The 9,162-nt window shown below is 38.3% G+C and overlaps 1 protein-coding gene across 1 annotated transcript in view; it reads left to right on the top strand.

Moving 5' to 3' along the window:
* The first annotated feature begins 5,885 nt into the window (after positions 1–5,885).
* LOC309701085 (E3 ubiquitin-protein ligase Midline-1-like) overlaps positions 5,886–9,162 on the top strand; it is an 88,576-nt gene continuing 85,299 nt past the window's right edge. Inside the window, exon 1 of the mRNA XM_082525084.1 lies at positions 5,886–5,955. The gene's annotated coding sequence lies outside the window, so the exon portion shown is untranslated. The remainder of the gene's footprint in view (positions 5,956–9,162) is intronic.

Raw genomic sequence — 9,162 nt, 5'->3', positions numbered from 1 at the left:
AGCCAAAGAGTGGAGTGTTTTGAAGTTTTGACAGTTTTTAGCTTCAGATGTGTTGGGGTTTGGATTTGGGTTCATCTGTTGTCACTGCCTTTGCTGTGGCTACCAAAATAATCCAGACACTAAGTGAAGCTGAGGTGGTATAAACAACACAGCTGAGTGTGATAGCCTCAGACACCTGTCAGTCATGCAAACATGGCCAGAAACCCTTTCAGAACAACTGCTATTTTATAATCCGACTCAGGAAACCCCCCCAAAAACAAACATTAAATTTCATTCATTTTCAAAGATGCTTCAAATATTATGGCTTCATTTATTTTGTCGTCTTACTTTGGATAAAGCCTTGGACAAAAACCTACAAAATTACATACAACAAATTGCTGCAAAATGCATGAAATGTTGCACGTGGTATATCGTTCTTTTGAATCCTGTAAATGTTGATGTTGATATGAATGTTAACTAGAAAGATACTGTATTATTTTTCTAGCTAATATTAAGTATTAGCTTAATATTACCTAGATATTACGCCCTTTTACTTGTTTCTTTTTTGCCTATTTGTCACACTTGTTTCAGATCATCAAACAAATGTAAATATTTGACAAAGTTAATATAAGGAAATAAGTTTTAAAATGATGATTTAATTTCTTAATGTAAAAAGTTATCCAAACCTAACTCGCCCTGTGTGCCTGCTACATCTAATTGGTTTTGACACATTTGGCCACAAAAACTGTAATCAAGCATTTGACTATTAATAAGTAGCAAAGAGTCTTTCACACTGCAGTGGAGGAAATTTGGGCCACTCTTCTTTGCAGAATTGTTTTGATTCATCCACGTTGGAGGCTTTTCGCGTTTGAACAGCCTGTTTAAGGTAATGCATCTTATTTAGATTTAAGTCCAGACTTTAATTTGGCCACTACAAATCCTTCATTTTCTTTGTTTTTTGAGCTGTTTAGAGGTGGTGTGTTTCAGATCATTGTCCTGCTGCATAACCTAAATGTGCTTGAGCTTCAGGAAATGGGTCAATTAATCATGACAAGTTGTCTAGGTCTTGAAGCAGCAAAGCAGTCCCAGAACATAACACTACCACCACCGTGTTTGACTGTTGGTATATATTTTTTAAATGAAATGCTGTGTTAGTTTGACTCAAACCATCCAAAAAGTTTTTTGTCTTTTCAGTCCACAATATTTTCCCAATAGTGTTGTGTAGCAAGATGTTTTTGTCAAATTTAAGATAAGTATTTGTGTTTATTTTGCTTTGTTCCTCATCAGTTTACATCTCTTTAGTGATTTAGGCAATTTCTTGATTCAGCAGGCTGGGGTGTAGCTAGTAAAATCAAACTTTCTAAAAGTGGGGCTAATCAGGGTGGGCAGTTACCTGTTCAAATAGACCAAAGTAGTTTTAGAAAGGCTTCTCTTAAAAAATTTAATCATAATTTAAAAATGAGATTTTGTATTTACTCAGGTTATCTTTGTCTAATATATAAATTTGATGATCTGAAACATTTAACTGTGAAAATTATACATAAAAAAACCCAAACAAACTAAGAAATCATGATGAAGTAAAGCTATACTTTACAGCTTATAATCTATACTAAACAGTACTGTAATATTTTTACAGTTCTCTGTAGGAATTCAATTCAATTCAATTCAATTTTATTTATATAGCGCCAAATCACAACATAAGTCGCCTCAAGGTGCTTCATAGATACAGAGAAAAAAACCCAACAATCATATGACCCCCTATGAGCAAGCAGTTTGGAAACAGTGGGAAGGAAAAACTCCCTTTTAACAGGAAGAAACCTCCGGCAGAACCAGGCTCAGGGAGGGGCGGCCATCTGCTGCGACCGGTTGGGGTGAGAGAAGGAAGACAGGATAAAAGACATGCTGTGGAAGAGAGACTGAGGTTAATAACAGATATGATTCAATGCAGAGAGGTCTATTAATACATAGTGAGTGAGAAAGGTGACTGGAAAGGAAAAACTCAATGCATCATGGGAATCCCCCGGCAGCCTATGTCTATTGCAGCATAACTAAGGGAGGATTCAGGGCCACCTGGTCCAGCCCTAACTATATGTTTTAGCAAAAAGGAAAGTTTTAAGCCTAATCTTAAAAGTAGAGATAGTGTCTGTCTCCCGAATCCAAACTGGAAGCTGGTTCCACAGAAGAGGGGCCTGAAAACTGAAGGCTCTCCCTCCCATTCTACTTTTAAATACTCTAGGAACAACAAGCAGGCCTGCAGAGCGAGAGCGAAGTGCTCTAATAGGGTGATATGGTACTACAAGGTCATTAAGATAAGATGGGGCCTGATTATTTAAGACCTTGTATGTGAGGAGCAGGATTTTGAATTCAATTCTGGATTTAACAGGAAGCCAACGAAGGGAAGCCAAAACAGGAGAAATATGCTCTCTCTTTCTAGTCCCTGTCAGTACTTTTGCTGCAGCATTTTGGATTAGCTGAAGGCTTTTCAGTGAGTTTTTTGGACATCCTGATAATAATGAATTACAGTAGTCCAGCCTGCAAGTAATAAATGCATGAACTAGTTTTTCAGCGTCACTCTGAGACAGGATATTTCTAATTTTAGAGATGTTGCGCAAATGGAAGAACGCAGTCTTACATATTTGTTTAATATGTGCATTGAAGGACATGTCCTGGTCAAAAATGACTCCAAGGTTCCTCACTGGAGACCAAGGTAAAGCCATCCAGAGTAAGAATCTGGTTAGATACCATATTTCTAGGCTTTTCAGGGTCGAGTACATTAACCTCAGTTTTATCTGAATTAAGAAGCAGAAAGTTAGCGGCCATCCAGGTCTTTATGTCTTTAAGACATTCCTGCAGTTTAACTAATTGGTGTGTGTTATCTGGCTTCATGGACAGATGGGTGGGTGTCATCTGCATAGCAGTGAAAATGTATGCTATGTCTTCTAATGATACTGCCTAAGGGAAGCATGTATAATGTAAACAGAATTGGTCCTAGCACTGAACCCTGTGGAACTCCATAATTAACCTCAGTGTGTGAAGAGGACTCTCCATTTACATGCACAAACTGGAGTCTATTAGATAGATATGATACAAACCACTGCAGTGCAGTACCTGTAATACCTACAGCATGTTCTAATCGCTCTAATAGGAGATTATGGTCGACAGTATCAAATGCTGCACTAAGGTCTAGCAGGACAAGCACAGAGATGAGTCCACTATCAGAGGCCATAAGAAGATCATTTGTAACCTTCACTAAAGCTGTTTTTGTGCTGTGATGAGCTCTGAAACCTGACTGAAACTCTTCAAATAAACCATTCCTCTGCAGATGATCTGTTAGCTGTTTGACAACTACTCTTTCAAGGATTTTTGATATGAAAGGAAGGTTGGAGATTGGCCTATAATTAGCTAAGACTGCTGGGTCTAGGAACACTGTAAAATAACAGCTTTCTGTTGTTAGATGTCATGGCCACCTTGTTCACCTGATCTGAACCCCATTGAGAACCTGTGGTCCATCGTCAAATGTGAGATTTACAAGGAGGGAAAACAGTACACCTCTCTGAACAGTGTCTGGGAGGCTGTGGTTGCTGCTGCACGCAATGTTGATGGTGAACAGATCAAAACACTGACAGAATTCATGGATGGCAGGCTTTTGAGTGTCCTTGCATAGAAAGGTGGCTATATTGGTCACTGATTTGTTTTTGTTTTGTTTTTGAATGTCAGAAATGTATATTTGTGAATGTGGAGATGTTATATTGGTTTCACGGGTAAAAATAAATAATTGAAATGGGTATATATTTGTTTTTTGTTAAGTTGCCTAATAATTATGCACAGTAATAGTCACCTGCACACACAGATATCCCCCTAAAATAGCTAAAACTAAAAACAAACTAAAAACTACTTCCAAAAACATTCAGCTTTGATATTAATGAGTTTTTTGGGTTCATTGAGAACATGGTTGGTGTTCAATAATACAATTATTCCTGAAAAATACAACTTGCCTAATAATTCTGCACTCCCTGTAGTGACATGCAAAGCTAAAAACAAACAAATATGGATAACTTTGTTTGCTAATCTTAACAAAAGTATTACTAACAAAGGTCATTACTATAACATACATACAAGGTACAAACTCCTTGGCTACAAAATGAAGCCAAAGTTGTACACAGGGTTAATTTTAGTTGGGTTTTTTTGGCTACTCATTATTGTAAGTGATTTGATATTACCAGACCTCAACTCAGCCAACAGGACTCCACCCTGAGATTGTTCTCTCCATGGTGTTTGTGACTTTTGGATTCACCTGATAAATATCATGCTTCGTACTTCCACTTTAGTAAGTTAAACTCTTGAATGTTGTCATGGGTCACCTAGCATGAATAACTACATGTGTGCTGCACCCACTGTTAATTCACCTTGCTAACCAAGCTTACTGGCATTAGCTGATAGCTTAGCACTTGCTCATTAAAGTAGGGTCACTTCTGGCATAATGCAAATAGCCAAAATAACAATGTTGAGTTTAAAAAAATGCAAAGTTCAAAATCTGTTAATGAGTTTATGGAGGCTACGCCCTTCCATTATTCAGTCTGTGACAGATTCCAAGACCCAGCGCATTTTTTACTATTTATTTCAACCGTCTTATTTTTTAGTGTATACATGATAATATAATGAAAAATGGCTTACTTTGCATCCAAAATTCCATACTATGCATTATATACTCAATATCCATATACAATTTAACACAGCTTTGACTGAAGATCTGCAGTTAAAAAATGACATGTTACAATCAATGATACAGAGAGTTGTGCTGCCAGTAAGAGGTGTGTTTCCATGGTAACCCAACTTCATTTGAAATGAGCCGAGTGCTGATAAACAAAGTAGAATAAAAGTAGAATATGCCTGCAAATGTAAGTGGAAGCCATTTATTTGAAGGCAATTAGAATGAAACTACTGAAGCTGGATTTAAAAACATATTAATGGATTAGAACAATACCATACCTGGATCCTGTTGTCATGATCCTGTCCTTCCTATTAAAGTTAAATTCATCAAAGACTTTTTTCTCTGACAGGGGTACACATCAAATTTTAAAACTAGCAATCAACCAACTGTTGATATTACTTTTAAAGACTCCAGTGCTCATAGTTTATCTGTATTTTTTCAGTTGCAAAACAACTGCTGATCCTGCTGCGCTCTGCTGTCGTTCCCCCGGGTGGAAACTGTTAAAAGTTAAAAGCAACTCAAAGCTGTAGAAAACTGCAGACAGTTCTAAAAATTGAAGCAGTTTGCATCATCTCTTTAAAGAGGATGAAAAAAAAAGTGCAGTATGATCAGAAACAGAGTTGTAGGGGAAACTGGACACATGCCACTGAAAGAGATTTATCTGCATTTTCCAGAGGACATGCAGGTTTTAAAAAATAAATAAATAAAATCTTATGTTTAGGGCAAGCTTCCAGGAAAGGTGTGATAGAAGGGCCAAGATGCTGGATATCATCTCCTGCCTCTCCATCCATCTGCTGCGGATCAGACCCACAGAAGGCAGCCAGAAAGCTCAATGTTCCACGTAATGGAAGCATGAGTTTCCCAACCGCTGGACAAAGCACTTGCAGCGCTGATTTCCTCAGCTCGCTTCACGCTTGCCTGAGCCTGAACACATGTGGAACCCGAAGGCACGGGTTGGTGGTGGGGGTGGGGGGGCAAAACTGAATGGGAGGAGGAGAGGAGGGGAGATGCAAGAAAAGATCCAAAGTGTTTTGATTTGCGTCTATGCCGCGGTGTGTGGACGCATCAATCTGTCTCCTCTCTTTCTCACATTTCTTTCCCATCTCTCTAACTCACTGTCTCTCCTCCCCCCCACCACCACCAACACCACCCTCACTTTCTCTCCATCTCTCTCTCTTCAAGGTTACTCACTATTGTTGTCTCAGGCTGGAATCACTGCCCGCTTCTCTTCTTTACTGTCGGACGACCATGTGAGGCTCTTGAACGTAAGTGCCTCTTTTGTTGCTTAATTCACTTTCTCCAGGACCAATCCTTTAGAGGCAATAGGTTTAGGGTCTTTTTCTTTCTTTCTTTCTTTTTATTTTTTCTTTTTATTTTTTTACCTCATAGCACATTCACAATAGGATGTCATACATCAGAGGGGTGGAGTGGGTCAAAATGGGGTGGGGGGCGGAGGTGGGGTGGTGGTGTTGGGGGCTTGATTCCTCCATGTGGTCTAAGCGTGGCAGTTGAATGCACGTGCATGCTGATGTTATTGTTTTAAAGTGGCATTTTTGATTTTTTTGGTTCCACTTTGGTTTGTGCCTGTTTGAGTAGCTTTGTATTGCCTGTGAACTTGACATGCTTTAGTGTAGCACTGATTTACTGCGAGTATTGCACTTATTTAGACAAGAATAAAAGGCAAGTATGAGAACACAAAAAAACCAAACTTAATAAAAATGTACCTGTTACAGAATTATTTGAATAAAAGATAACTGCTAATTAGGGATTTAAGTGGATTATTAACTTGTGTAATCCTATACAACAAAAAAATTTGATGAAAGTTGATAAAGACCATATTTTATTATTAGCTTATTAGCTGTACCCTGCATTTACCCAAAGAGGCCTTTGTTTATGTCATAATATCAGCCAATTTAGTCCCTTTTCTCCATGTATAAGAGCCAGTGGACAAATTGCTTGTTTGGACTCAATTATAATGGAAAACAATGTTCCACATTTGAACTGGATACCCTGTATGTATTATAATGCTAAATCTCCTGCTAGTCATTGTAATAGGCTTAGTTTGTAGGCTTCGTTAGTCTCTCTTGGACTCTGGGTATTACAAGTTAAAATGTAGCTTCTGCTTTTGTTAAAAAAAAAAAAGCCCATCAGAGTACATATAGCACCGAATGAATGAAAGTCTTTGCTTTTCAAGGAATTATTTAGATAGACAAGTCAAGCCAATGGGTCTTCTAGGCGCTAAATGTTGCTAATGCTAAATAATGTAAGCCATGATTGCAATGCAAAAGCAGTTATGTGTTCTATTGTGCTTGAACAGTTAGTTCCTTGGAATGCGAACCTTTCTTCAAGCAGATTCTTCTGTAATGCGTTCTCCCACCCCGATGTGCATCACACGTAGTCACCCTTCTGCAAAGATTAAAAAGTACAGTTCAACTTGAAACTGATAAGTAGTTCAGCTTCCCTCAGGTCTACATAAATTTGTGTAGACTTCAGCATTAAACAGCCTCTGATGTGTCACCGCAATGCAATGTGTCTGTAGGAAGGTGCAACAGAAAATTGATAATGAATAATACAAACAGTGCCCATACACAGCTATGAATTATAGACAGCTTTGCTAAGCTGAATGCTAAACACAGAAAACTGTAGTGAATGTGTGTTTACCTATGCTAATCTTTTGGTTGTATTTGTTATTGCCTGGTTTAGGCATTGGGGCTGAGTTGTTGGCACTGGGGTTAGGGTTAGGGTTTGAGGGTATGACTGCCTTTTTTTAAAGACCGGCATACAAACACACAGAGATGTTAACATTAAATAATGATGTAAAATGTATTCAGTTAGTAGGATTTCTCTGTGGGCGATTGAGCAAAGTGTATCTACAGTTTACTACATTGCGAGATAAATGGAATCTGTTTTAACTGTGGTCCAAAAACGACATTAGCAATTCAGTTATATTCTCAAGAATTATGTCTTTTGGGTGTTTTACATAATCTAAACATCTTCTGAGCTATAGTAGTAAACTGAAAGGCTGAAACCTTTCTTATAGACATTCTTTGACAATCACAAACATTAGAATTGCTGAGATGATTCCCCACAAGAGCAGCTATACTCTCTGTTCTTGAAGAATTGCATATTTTATTCAGTCAGAAGGCTCCAATGCTGCTCATCTTCTGTAGATGAGATTTTTGTGAGTTCTGCTAGTGTATTGACCTTTTACTTCAAGAAGGATGAAATGTGTCATTGTTCATTTCTAACTGAGCCAACAGCGTTCTGTGGCTATTACTGCTTTGGTTGTGGAAGTAGTTGTATTTCATAACATTCCTACTATCTCCCTCCCCCATTATAGATGCCATGCACTCAATTCCCTTATCAGTGCTGACATGGGGAGAGGGAGGTGCTGGTGAATGCAGCAGGATGTGACAGTTGCATACCTGGAGCTAGTAGCGCTGAAGTAAAATGAGGTGAAACCGTATGAGTTAAGTTTGGATACGTGACACAAACCTGGAGCAAACGTGTGACTTTCCTGGCTTGTCACAGTGAAGTGTACAAGTATTGGGAGAAAACCCAAGATGGCAAGTGAGTGAATTAAAAAGTAGAGGCATTTGCGTTTTTGCCATAGGTAAAATGAAACCAAAGATGAAAAAGTGCAGTTCTTCATTTGGACACTTCCGGGTAATTCTGAAAGTGTAAGAGGTCTCTCCATATTGCTAATTTCCACCTTCATGACAACTGGACTAGTAGTGAAATTTTTTTATTAGTCACCCATTTCGATTAAGGCTGAAAGTTTAAATTAGTATTGATTGGTGTCTTTGTGTTTTGACTGACAAGTAAATGCCAAAGCTTGTGAATTTAGCTAGTAGCTAATGTTGCACCTCCCCTAATTTGAATCACTGAACTAAACCATGCTTTTGGTATCAATGCCTTTTAGAACATTGTTTATGAAATTATGCAGTAAGGGATATGACTTTCTGTAAAACACAGCTGTGAGTGGTGAGTGGTGAATGAACCCCTAGAATTCTGTTTCTCTAAGACTTTAGTCACACAGACTTAGAGGCCAGCTAGCGAGCATCTAGCAAGAACCAGTGAGAGAATAATGAGAGAATAAAGTGTATTCTTTGACTGGTTGCGAGTGGTTACTACAGATTCTGGCAGCTGCTGTGAAACTGAGCGCTAAAGGCCTGTTCAAACAGTGCTTATAATAATAATAATAATAAATTTTATTTATGAGCGCCTTTCAAGTCACCCAAGGACGCTTTACAATAGGATAAAACACTTAGTAAAACAATAGCAGAATAAGAACAATAAAATAAAAGCACAAGATAAAATTAACAAACAGTGGATTCACAGTGAATATGCAGATTTGAACAGATGAGTTTTGAGTTGGGATTTAAACTGGGGGAGAGAACCAATATTTCTTATTTCGGGGGGCAGAGAGTTCCACAGCCTGGGAGCAGAGCAGCTGAAAGCTCTGCTTCCCA

This window comes from Aulonocara stuartgranti (assembly GCF_965226115.1).
Source record: "Aulonocara stuartgranti genome assembly, chromosome: 23".
Lineage (NCBI taxonomy): Eukaryota > Metazoa > Chordata > Actinopteri > Cichliformes > Cichlidae > Aulonocara > Aulonocara stuartgranti.
This window is presented reverse-complemented; position numbering and strand designations above follow the sequence as displayed.